The 12,650-nt window shown below is 42.2% G+C and overlaps 1 protein-coding gene across 3 annotated transcripts in view; it reads right to left on the bottom strand.

Annotated features, from left to right (window-relative positions):
- The window catches only part of RB1CC1 (RB1 inducible coiled-coil 1), a 165,688-nt gene extending 154,317 nt beyond the window's left edge, over positions 1-11,371 (bottom strand). For all 3 annotated transcript variants that reach the window (XM_084620270.1, XM_084620271.1, XM_084620273.1), the window contains exon 1: positions 11,131-11,371. The gene's annotated coding sequence lies outside the window, so the exon portion shown is untranslated. The remainder of the gene's footprint in view (positions 1-11,130) is intronic.
- Between the last annotated feature and the right edge of the window lie 1,279 nt (positions 11,372-12,650).

The following is a 12,650-nucleotide window of genomic DNA, read 5'->3' as shown; positions in this document are numbered from 1 at the left end:
GGACCGGAGACAAGCCTCCAGAGCCAGGAGCTATGGGGCTGGACAGGAGGGTCCCGTGGACCGTAGTTTGCCCACCTTTGAGCTAGAGGCCCTTAATACACCAAAATTTGAATTTCAAATTCTGTAGGGAGTAAGCCTGTTTAAATACAACTATTTAAACTGGATTTTGATTAGTTCTAGGCTTTTTAAAAATATATTTAAGCTAAAACTCAAGTTGTCATGGCTCCTTTAAGGCTGAGATTTTAATTTAAATTTATTAAATTTAAAGTTAGATGTTGCCATAGCAACTTTAACTCTGCTTTTGTGACTATGCATTTCAGGGTGGATAAAAATTTATTAAAAACAGATTTTTTTTTAAATTTAAATTAAATACAGGGTTTTTAAAATAAACCTATTTTAAAATATTAAATTATGACAATTACAATCATTTTAATTAATTTAATAAAATATTAAGCAGTACATGTTTGCTGCCAAGTTTTAAAGGAGCACAGAATCTGGTGCAAGAAGTGGAATATAGCTGAACTGGTTGGTAATAGTAACTGTACTATAATTTAATTGAATAGCCTTGTGGAGAGAGGACAGGATGACACCAAAGAAGCCCAACACAGTAGCAATGAACTTCAGAAAGGGGAACTACACAAAAAATGAGAAGCTAGTTAAACGGAAATTAAGTGAAAAAGTCACAACAGTGAAATGCCTGCAAACTGCATGGAAACTTTTAAAAAACACCATAATAGAGGTTCAAATTAAATGTATACCCAAAATGAAAAACACAGTAAGAGGACCAAAAAAGTGCCACCACGGCTAAACAAAGTAAAAAAAAAGAGTGGTTAGAAGCAAAAAGACATCTTTAAAATTTGAAAGTCAAATCCTACTGAGGAATATAGATAGGAGCATAAACGTTGGCAAATCAAGTGTAAAAATATAATTAGGCAAGCCAAAAAAGAATGTGAAGAGCAACAAGCCAAAACCTCAAAAATTAACAACAAAAAAAGTTTAAGTATATTAGAAGCAGGAAGCCTGCCAACTGATCAGAGGGGCCACTGGACGACCACGGTGATAAAGGAGCACTTAAGGAAGATACTGCCATTGTGGAGAAGTTAAGTGAATTCTTGGCCTTGGTCTTCATTGCAGAAGATGTGAGGGAGATTCCCATATGTGAGCTATTCTTTTTAGGTGACAAATCTGAGGAACTGTCGCAGATTGAGATGTCAATAGAAGAGTTTTTGTAACAAAATACATAAATTAAGCAATAATAAGTCCCAGACCTCAGAAAACTTCAAAGAATGATATTTAATAAATTTCACTTGATTACCCAAGAATGGAAGCACTGCAGATGGCAGAGAAAGTAAAGGAACAAGATTTAAAAATACTATCAGTATGTATGAATCCCATGGAGACTCATGAACCCTTAGTATACACATCAAGCTAAGCATCACCCATAGCTCTTTACAGAAGTACATTATTCCATACCATATACCTCAAGTTTATCACACATATTGGCTTGCATGATAGCAGCAATCTATGGAGACACCTAAAAATTCATGCAAGGAATTTAGTATTCTTGAATCTCACTGGACCTCAAAACATACACAACTTTGCAAATGTTTTTTTTATTATTATTGTTGTTTTTTCATTTTTATTTTAAGGTACATCTAGTTTCACGTAGCTTAAAAATAGCTAAGGAGCTACTGACATCCATTACAGGGACACTGCCAACAATATCTAGTCAATTTCAGCTGCAGATACTACACTTCTCCCTGATTCTTCACAAGGAGAGTTTTGGTTTGGTTTTATAGTCATATTGTCCCTTTTTAGAAAATGTTATTTTCCTCCACAGTTGCTGTGTGAAAGACCCACAAAATCAAAAGCAACTAACTATACAAGGGAAACAGCGAAAGTGATAATAAAAAGTGATGTCAAATGCAGAAAGTAAACCATTTTTGTTCTGTGTTTGTAAAGCACTTAGCATAATGGAGTCCTAGTCTATGACAGTACAAATTCAGTAAAAAATAAATATGACAAAAAAACCTGATAGCTTCCATTTAAGAGTATACCTTGGTGTTAACTGAACATCAGTAGGTAAAAAAATTCAGACTGGAATGAGATTTTTTAGCTGACAGTGTCCCTGTTTTGACCAAAATTGCCATTTACTTCCCTAAATTAACAAATCCCCTTCAATCAGAATGTATCACATCTGAAGTACCCAATCCAACTATCTATTACAATAACCAAACAAATCTGAGTTTATGAGCAGAACAGTGATTAGACTGGCAATTAAGCATAACAAATGTAAGAGAAGTTTGAAAATTAGATTGTGACATTATAAAAATGAACACAACAAAATTAAGGAGACATACAGATTAAGTAAAACAAAACTGAAATTGTGACTTCTGTACACAATAGCAATCTGTACTCCAAGTCATTAAATGTGCCAATATTTTTTTTGAATAATATGAAAATAAAGAAGCTCATGTTCACTTACAACTGTCTTTTTTGTAAAGCATTAAGCATAACAAGGAATTATGCCTTTTAGGCTTTGTCTACACCCATGTTAGGATGACCGACAGCCACTGCAATAATTACTGTAGTTTTTCATTTTCACACTACCCTTCTTCCGCCGGTGGTGTGTGTTCTCACCAGTAAAGCTTGTAAGGATTTAAGTGGGTGGCTGACAGCCCAAGCTGTCAGCACCCAGCAGTGGGGCTTACAGCTGTGAGCTCTGTGCAGTGCTGACAGGCTATGTAAATAATGCAGTGTTTACACAGACACTGCGTCGCCCTAACTACATTGACCCATGCGCTACACCTCTTGTGGAGGTGGAGTCATTAGGTCGGTCTAATGGAGGACTGACATCAATGGGAGAAACCCAGTAGTGTAAACCTGGCCTTAATGTCCTCCACCTAAAAGTGAGGCATTTCATTCTGTTGTATCAATGTTTTTATGTAGGTACCCATCACTCATTTCCACAGTATCTCAGGACTGATGTTAGCTAGCAATACAAAAGAAATATACAAATATAAGGTGTTTAAAGACCTAAACAAGGTTTAATTAACTGAAAATCTATTTTTAAAATGTACACTAACAACATCAAGATGAATAGTTGCCATGACAGAAAAGGAGAACTGTTTAAACATTTTTCTTTCTCCAAAATAAATAGGGATGGCAATTTAAGATGGTATATGTATAGTGTTCCACACCTCAAGTATTTATCCATGGCACGATCAGTATATATCATTGGACTGCACACTATAATAGAACACAGACAGTGGCAGGAACCACACAGTTTCACAGTTGAGCAGAAGTGTTTTGGCTGTACAGTGAATTGACAAAGATGACAAAAAAACTGTACTCAGTTTTACATGGTCATATCATTTCTGCAAGACCTGTGTCGCTTCCAAGAAGACAGGAAGGAAGTTAAAAGGTTGCTTAAAGATCAGGTTCTTTGTGGGAGAAAAGTGAAGAAGATACTAATATTAGTATGCCACATTTCCCGTCCCCTCCTCCCCGCCTCTGTCTCACACAAGAGATTGAAGCTTACCAAAAGTATACAAAGGAGTTACTTTTCTGGTAGTCAATAAATTACACTAAAATCAACAAGTCTGCATCCAGCTAATTTAACAGATATATCAAGAGTTGAGAAAGTAGTAACACTATGTTCACAAAGGATAATATGGAGAAACTTCATCTTGAACCACCTCCTAATATTTAGGGCCACTGGCAGACAGGTGACACATGCTTCACAATCAATACCAAGAAAAGTCATCCCATGTGGATGACAACTCCTATAGGGTGCATACATAATCTATGAAAAACAAAATGAAACCTTACACAAGTGCTGGATAACATGAACAAACAAATTATGTAAGCATATAAAGTGTTGTACCATTACTTTCATAAAACTAACAATTCAAACAGAACTGAGGGACAATTTCATATGCTGAACTCTAGAATAGCTGCCTCAAATCCTTGTGGAGATAAGCTATCGGAATATATTATTGTCAATTCTGGGCTAAGTTTGTATTTTAGCTGTACTATAAAAGCTTTTACTTTGATATACTTTAGTCAAGGACTGGGAAATCAAATGTTCATTTCATTTGTTTCTTTAAACTTTGCTGATTGCTACTTAAAACATATTTCTTCAGTTTGATTTGATGTATTTATTTCAATTTATATAAAATAAAGGATGGTACCTATTGCTTCATACTAAGCACCCTTTAGATCCTTTAAAAACACAATGACAAAAATTCCTTCCTTATAACAGCAGCAGTTTCATCTAACCACACCAGAAAGAAAAAGAAAAGAAAAAAAAAAGGGCAGAAGCAGTTTAAAGACTGAAACAATATTCTTTGTCCATCATCAGCCCCTGTCATAACTTCTCCCTGCATCCTTCTGTAAACTAAGGAAGAGATATTGCTTTGCAGAACCCTAAAAATCACCACATTTGCATTATTTTCATGTGATGGGGTGAACTCACCTGGCACTGGACAGGGAAAGGTTAAGTCACATCCCCACAAGTCTACCGGGCATGCTCAAGGTGAAGCACTTCTATAAAAGAGAGCAGCCCAGCTCAGTCTGGGCTGACTGCTGAGGAGGAAGGATGTTCCCTGCTGGCTCCAGCACAGGAACAGCTGGAACCCAATTGCAGAAGCCAGAGGTGCCAAAACCCAGACAGATGCCCAAGTGCATGCGGACACCCGAGAGGGACCAGTGGCACCCACTAGAAGCCTGGAGACCCTGATGATGCCTCAACGAGGACTCCCAAAGACATGGTAAGAAGTGGCCTGGGGGGGACTAGTTATAGTCCTGTGGCAAGCCGGTGTGTTTAGGTCAGAGTCCTGCTAGCTCGGTGGTGGAACGCTCAGCCACTGCTAGGGCCCTGGGCCGAGACCCAATGGAGAAGGGAAGGCCCACATCCTCCTAGGTGACGGCCCACTGTCCTCTAGGCCTTACAGCCTTAAGTGCTGGGGCAACTCTGACTCTGGCCACTAGGCCTTAGAGCCCTGAGGCCAAGAACAGTCCTATGGACTTATTCACGGAGTAAACTTACCCTGCACTGGACAGGGTACCCCAACCCTGTCACTTCTCAGAAGAGTAAAAAACCAGTTCCAAAGTCAAAGAAAATTCTCTCCAAACAAACTCCTTCCTTCCCCCACCTTGTTTTGTTTTTTTTTAAAAACCAGCTCCTGCATCTCTACTTAACACAACTGTAGAACTATGACCTAAGACTACCTCTCCCTGTATGCAAGTAGGTCTAAGACCATTGAGGGCTTTATAGGTAAATACCAGAAACCCTGCATTCTACACAGAATCCAGAGTCCGTGAAAATCACAAAGCCACAACCCATGCCAATGGCAGGATACTCCACTAACAATCAGGCTACTGCATTTTGCAGCAATTTAAGTTTCCCAATATATTTCAGATAAAGTCTTCTATAGAATTCACTGTAGTAACCTAACCCTCAGTTGACAAAGGTGTGGATGGCAGCTGCAATAACTGCACCCAAAAGAATGGACATAAATAAAAGGAAGACAGATAATCTAATCATTAGAGCTCCACATTAAGGAAAAGCATGAACAGCATAATATAGAAACAAGATAAAAAACTTATACCACAGTGGCAACTCCTGTCCCCACTCCAGATGTTGTGGTCTGGTGTACAGTGTTGCAGTGCTGCTCAGTCAAATTTGGCCTGTCTGCCCCTCTGTCATGATGGGAGGAGTGGACAGGCCAAATTTGAGTGAGTGGCACTGCGACACCGTGTGCCAGGTTGCAATGCCTGGAGCAGGGTGTTAGTCCTAGCCCCACAGGACTGGAGCTGCTGCTGTGGTGTACTTGCTTTGCCAACCACCCCCAGGGTTTCCTACCCTTCCCCCTGCCCCTGCGTGGCAGGACCCCACCCCCATGTCTCCTGTGATTAAAATAAATATAAAAAAGAATTTAATGGGATTCCACTGATCATCTAATAGGACCAGGAAATCCTACCAGAATCCTACACTGCAAACTTGAACAAAAGGCAAACATACACCTTCATTCAAAGGGGAAAGAGTCAATACTTGTGTTATTTCCTAGTTGCTCTCCCAATCAACCCAGCATCACTTAAGTTCTATCTGGATTGAGCCTCAGTTTACAAACTGCCTACCACCCCGACCCCTCAAAAAACCCTACCTCAGATCAAGGCCTTTATGCTTTCTTTTTGCCTCTCCCATACCCAAGCTATTAAGACTTACAACAAAAGAAACCCGCCCTCTCACAATCAGTTTCAGCTCAAGACTTCTGCACTAGTGATCTAGCCATCTTCCCATCTGCTTCATTTGTCAAAAGCAGACTCGCTGTAAATGCGGATGACCTGTGAAGCTGAACCCAGGGAGGATGGTACCTAGGAACCACTTCATCAATGGTTGAGTACAGTATTCCAAACCACTGACTACATGGTTTGTCAGGGGGACAGTATTGTCCCTCAGAGTCCTCTAGATATGCTTAGGTCACATTAGACTTAGACGGCAGATCATGAGAGTAGGACCTGCCCTGATAAAAAGCTGTGCTCAACCTCAAATTAGAGAGAGTAACCTATGCTGACGTAAATGTCAGTGAGTACTATCATTGCACCAGCACTTCATGGAGACTCCACTATATCATGAGGAAACAGATACACTAAAACCAATCTCATTTTAACTCCATCTCAGAATTCTTATATACAAGATGGACACACCTAGAATTGGATCCAATTATCTTGGGTATACCATATTCTCACCTAGCAGGCACCAAATGCACTGAAACAAGTCCTGCAACATTCTCACAGTACATGCATCTGTGTAGGCCTCATCCCTTATCAAATAACTTATCTTACTGACTACTAACCACGCACTGAATAACAAGAAACAAAGGCCAGGATTCTCCTCCACGGACACCTTCCTTTACAGATTTAAATTTACAAACAAAAACCAAAGGAAGCGGGAATACAATTTTCAATTCTACCATATGCCTTAAGTTCTCATCTTGCCTCATCTCCCCTTGACACACATGAACAAACCCAAGTTCTGGAAACAGAATCCAATCTCCAGTTGATGGCACCATTATTCCTTATATTCCTTCCACCACTCCTTACAGTGGCCAAGAGTTCGTGCAAAAGATCACCATCCACCTTGCAGCTTGTCCTGGAGAAACATCCTGATAATATCACTATTCACCCAACAGAGAAGTCCTCAATACTTCCACAAAAATTCCCACTCTCATAGACTTTAAGGTCAGAAGGGACCATCATGATCATCTATTCTGATCTCCTGCACACTTAATTACAAATATGAGTATTTCTAATGAGGTAAACAATGTCCATATTTCATCTCTCCACTGGTTTCTCCCATTACAAGGAAAAGTAGTAATTCACATTATATGAATTTATGCCTTCTCCATACATATTTAACAATAACCTCCAGCAATTACAAATAAAAGTTAAACAGTTTTAAACCTGTGTGCTTTTTCCCCAAATGTGAAATCTTCCAAGCATGTACAATCTTGTTTATTCCACTGTGTGGCCAGGTACAACACTAATAAACTTCTAATATAGCCAATAAGTCTTCAGAAAATGTTTTCCAAGGACAAACCATTTTTTTCCCCTTTAAATACCAAAGAGGCCCAGTTCACTAAGTAGATCTCAGGCATTTAAGACTTTATAAAGTTGCTGGTATTGATCCATATTCCACACAGAATTCAACAGGTAGTCAGTGCAGATCAGAGTCAGACTAGCATAATATGCTCATGGTGTGATACTGCACTTATCTACATGTGTAATGTACTTCAAAATGTAGTAGATACAGCATTCCTAATCCTGGCTTTACCACTGGCTTCTTATGTTCTCTTGGACAAGTCACTTAACTCCCCTTTGCCACAACTTCCTTCAACATCCCTGATACTAGGATAGTAAAATGTTTTGAAATCTACAGATAGCACTTAGAAAACTAAGTATAAATGTAGCTACCTTCCATTTATGCCAAGTATGGTGACTGGATGAAAAACTATGCATTGTCCTCCTTCTAAATGTCTCATTTCCTTCCTGTAATTAGCGGATGTTCTTTTTTGAGCATATGTAATTACCACTAAAATACATGACATGCCTTCAACAGCGGGGACTTGCACAAAGTACTCAAAGCATCTGATATTTTATCTAAAAACTTAGTAGCTTCACAATGGGGGAAAATGTTTTTACTTTGATTTTTCCAAGATAATGGAAGACTTCTCAATTATCCAGTTAATCAAATAAGAACACTATCTAACAACTTTGGAAAGAATCTCCATTCCTATCCCATATGTTTTCTAGTGTTTTCTATTCCAGTTTATTTATAGACTGGTGGAAAAAAAGTGTTAACATGTACCAAAGAAAGTTTTAAATATGTATAACATTGAAAAAATGCCTCACCCCATCATCTAAGGTGAAAACCAAAATGGTATAACAAAAATGTACACATTCTCAAGAAGACTGAGTTCAACCTGCCCATTTTCAAATTCATTTGAACAGCTGAATTTTATTAACAGTTTTACTTCTAGATCACAGGTCTGACCACCATTTGGTAGGAACCAAGAGTATATGATGGCTGTTTGGAAACATGTATGAGTAAACACTACCCACTCATTTAACTTTTAAGTGTCCACATCTCAATTTACCCATTTAATGACAATTGCAGTAAACAAGCTAAACACTGAATTGACATGCAGAACAGTCTTATCTCAAGAGGCAGCCCCTCCAGACCAGCACTGACAACTGGAAAGATTTATGCTCTAACTCTTCTATGCATTGTTATTGTTTAAGAGCAGACAATATGTTTGTCAAGAGCAGTCCCTGCCCTAGAAAGCTTATGATCTAGAAGATGTACATAGAAAGACACAGTATGCACCGTGAGATGGGGAGAAAGGAGCTATATTTATTAAATATTCTTAATTGATCTTCAGGGTTTACCTGCTACATGCAGGCGGGCTGAACCAGCAAGGGTAATAACCTGGTGAGAAGCCCAGCCCATTTGCTACACATGTGCTGGTGGGAAAGAGGGCAGTACCAGGGTGCTATTCTTTTTTCATATCCACTTCTGGCTGACAGCTGTCAGATAAATGTGATGCTCCCCCACCCACTTCTAGCTAATGAAAGGAAGTGCATTTTTATCCCTTCTCCAGCCTCCTTACTGCCCCCCTTCCTTCTCTTAAAGTTTCCTGGCTGCTCTGTGTGCATGTATGTCTAGTGGTAGGGAAGTGTCTGTTACTCTGCTCTTCTCAGCTACCTACTATAGATCCTCCTCCTCCTCCTCTGTTAAGAACTCCATGGCCGGGTTCTGCTCCACTTCTCCCAAGCAGCCACATGAAAAGCAGGAAATGCACTGGCACAGTTTGTCTACAGATTGACGGAAGTAACACTAAATCAGTTTTCAGAGTAGCAGCCGTGTTAGTCTGTATTTGCAAAAAGAAAAGGAGTACTTCATCCGATGAAGTGAGCCGTAGCTCACGAAAGCTTATGCTCAAATAAATTTTAGTCTCTAAGGTGCCACAAGTACTCCTTTTCTTTTTATTAAATCAATTTATAATTGATTCATATTTGGAAGGTTAGCAGCAAGGATTGTAAAGCTTTTTAAACTAATGCTTACATTCTGCGTAAATAGCATATTTAGGCACACACGTGCCTCAAGGAAAACATCCTAACCTGCCACTGGGAGCAGATTTTAAAGTCTTAACATATCATTTATCTGTGGTGTAACTACATTCACTTCAGTGAAGTTCACACCTCAGCATATTTCATTAAAGTCTCCCATTAAAGTGTTTCCAAAGTTCTCAATTGTTAGGGAAAATTTACTTAATCAAAATGCTTAAACTAATATGAAAGGTGACATCTATAATGCACTTGATGTGATAACTGCACAGTGCAGGGAGAGAAGGTGTTTTCAGGTCAGACATCCGTATGAAAATCCAATATACAAACAACTGTATTACATTAAAGAGGAGCAGATTGCTGGTGTAAAGAGTAATCTGTTCAGCCTCTCCTGATAATGCAATTATTTAAACATGTGCTTAATTTTACTAACAGAGTACACTACTTACATTAGTAAACTTCAGTGTGTACATAAGTGTTCATGGGATTAGGGCCTTTACTGGCAATAAGCAATGACTATATCCTACATTTTAGCACTGAAGTTATAGCAGGGTGTATGAGAGTCTAATGTAAAGACGTGTTTTACAAAATATAGCACTTTAACATATTTTAAAATAGGATTAATTTGTACAATTGTAACTGTAAAAAAGTACATTTGACATTATTCCTTTTTAACTTTAAATGTGCTCAACTACTCACTAACTAAAAAATAAATTACTCTACTCTGCAAAATCTGTTCCCAATCATTTGTACTAACAGTCACAAGAAAGAGCAGATGAACCCTAAACAAGGTAAAAAGAAAATTCAACTTGAGTGTACACTGTGTAGTTAATAGTTTGAAAGTATTATTCTTAAGAAGTAATGACAAGGAGAATCCAATGTGAAAAAGAGCAGTAGACAACATGTGTTTTCCAGTTTCTATGAAACACCAGAAACTGAAGATACAGCATGCTCGCAGACCTAACACTTCTTACAGGGTTTGACTGTTGTCAAAGGCGGGGGGCACAGAAGCGTGGACAGGCTGAGTCATTCCCTGTAGTAACTTCAGGGCGAATCCCCTTCCCGATAGCGGTGGGAAGGGAACACAGAGGACAGCCCCGCCCGGCCAGCCCCGCTCCCTCGCGCGCTGTTTACAAACAGCCTCTGCCAAGGTACGGGTCGGCCCCAGCCCTCCCCAAGGAGATGCTGCTCCTCGGGTCACTCTGAGGGCAGCCCCCCGTCCATCTTCACAGTGACCCCCCGAGGCAGGGGAGGGATCCCACCTCCACCCCCACTCGCCCTTCTCTGCTGCGCCCAGCGGGTGTCAGCCGGGCGCGCTGCTGGGGACAGGCCCACGCAGCCCAGTGAGCCACTCACCCCCACGAGCCTGCGGGGAGGGGGAACCGCCACCCCGGGGGCAGGGCCTCGCCAGCCTCCCCCCACTAGCTCCTGCCTGGCTCCCCCGCCCCTCAGCGGTCAGGAGGGGGCTCCGGGGTCCCGCTTCCCCCAGGCGAGACTCACCCACAGTGGCGAGGCGGCCCCGCGCACCATCCTGCGGTGACCGGCAACAGCGGCTCCTCACTGCGGCTGGGTCCGGCCCATGGGCTCCGGACGCACCCAGCAGAGCGCGTTCGGGGGCTCCCTGAGGGGGCCTGGGAAAGCGCCAGACCCGGGGGAGGCGGTTGAGGGACTCTGGGCACCGCTCGAGCCCCCCCACCGTCCTCCTGGCGCAGCCGCTGCCGCTGTTTGTTATTGTCGTCACTCTCTTCCGGCGCAGTGCACGCTGGGTAAAGGAAAGCCGGGAGCGGGAGGGGAACCATAGAGAGGAGGCGGGCGCCGGACAGAGCGGAGCCGGAAGGAAGGAGAAGGCTGAGGGGAGGGGTCCCGGAGGATGCTGAAGAGCAGGCGGCCGGGCTCGGAGGAGCTGGGGGGGGGAGAGTGGCATGCGCGTGCAGTGGAGCGTCGCGCAGAGGGGGCAGCCGGGCTTGTGAGCGAGGTCCGGGGGCGGTGGCAAGAGGCTGGTTGTGGGACTGTGGGGCTGTGGGACTGAGGCCCACGCACTGGGGGCCGCTGGGTATGTGAGTGAGGCGCCGGGGGGGGGGGGAGAGAGAGAGACGAGAGTGGGTGTGTGTCTGAGGTCCAAGCCCTAGCCACTCCTACCCCATTTTGCGTGCTCAGGTAGAATTACCTCATGTGACACCAGTTCTCTTTTCTGCTGGCCTCCATAGTCCCAGTCACGTAGGGTAGCTAAGTGGTATGTCTACAGTTGGAGCTGGGCGCGTGATTACCAGCTTGTGTAGACATAAATTATAGCTGGCACAGGCAGCAGCTAGTGGCCTCACAGGCTAGCCATGGGAAGTAACCTGCCTGAAGCCAGAGGGTACGTGGTAAGGGCAGCTAGCCCAATCTGCCACCCAGCACTGTCCCTTCTACCCCAGCTGTGCCAGGGGTGCAATTTAAGAGGAGGCGGGGCAGGAGACACCCTTGAGCTTCATATAGGAGGTGTGGGATCTCCCAGGTGGAGCTGTTAGCTTCAGCACAGCATTAGTGTGAAATGTAAGTTCTGCAGGGGAGATGTGCCCCTGGGGCAGGGAGTCAGTATTTTGTTTACAAACAGTGGCAGGGTGATTAAGATAAAGGGCTGGTGATTAAATTAAGTGTCTGGAAGTCTAGCCTGTAAAACAGGAATACCTGTGGGAGAGGGGGAGGTATATTTTTGAGAGAACATATGGGACTCTGAAAGAATACAGACAAGCCCTCTGAGCCATGGTTACATTCAGAAAAGGAGGCAATTTGGGGGTGTAGGGTGAAAAGAAGAAGCCAAAACCAAGGGAAAGGATAGCAGTAGTACGGAGAAGTTCCCGTGCTACCTGTGGTACTTATGTAGTCCCATCACCATAGTATTTGAGTCCCTCACAGGGTCTAAAAAACAGGAGTATTTGTGGCACCTTAGAGACTAACAAATTTATTTGAACATAAGCTTCTCTAAGGTGCCACAAGTACTCCTGTTCTTTTTGCGGATACAGACTAACATGGCTGCT

This window comes from Lepidochelys olivacea (genome assembly GCF_965140295.1).
Source record: "Lepidochelys olivacea isolate rLepOli2 genome assembly, chromosome: 2".
NCBI lineage: Eukaryota > Metazoa > Chordata > Testudines > Cheloniidae > Lepidochelys > Lepidochelys olivacea.
This window is presented reverse-complemented; position numbering and strand designations above follow the sequence as displayed.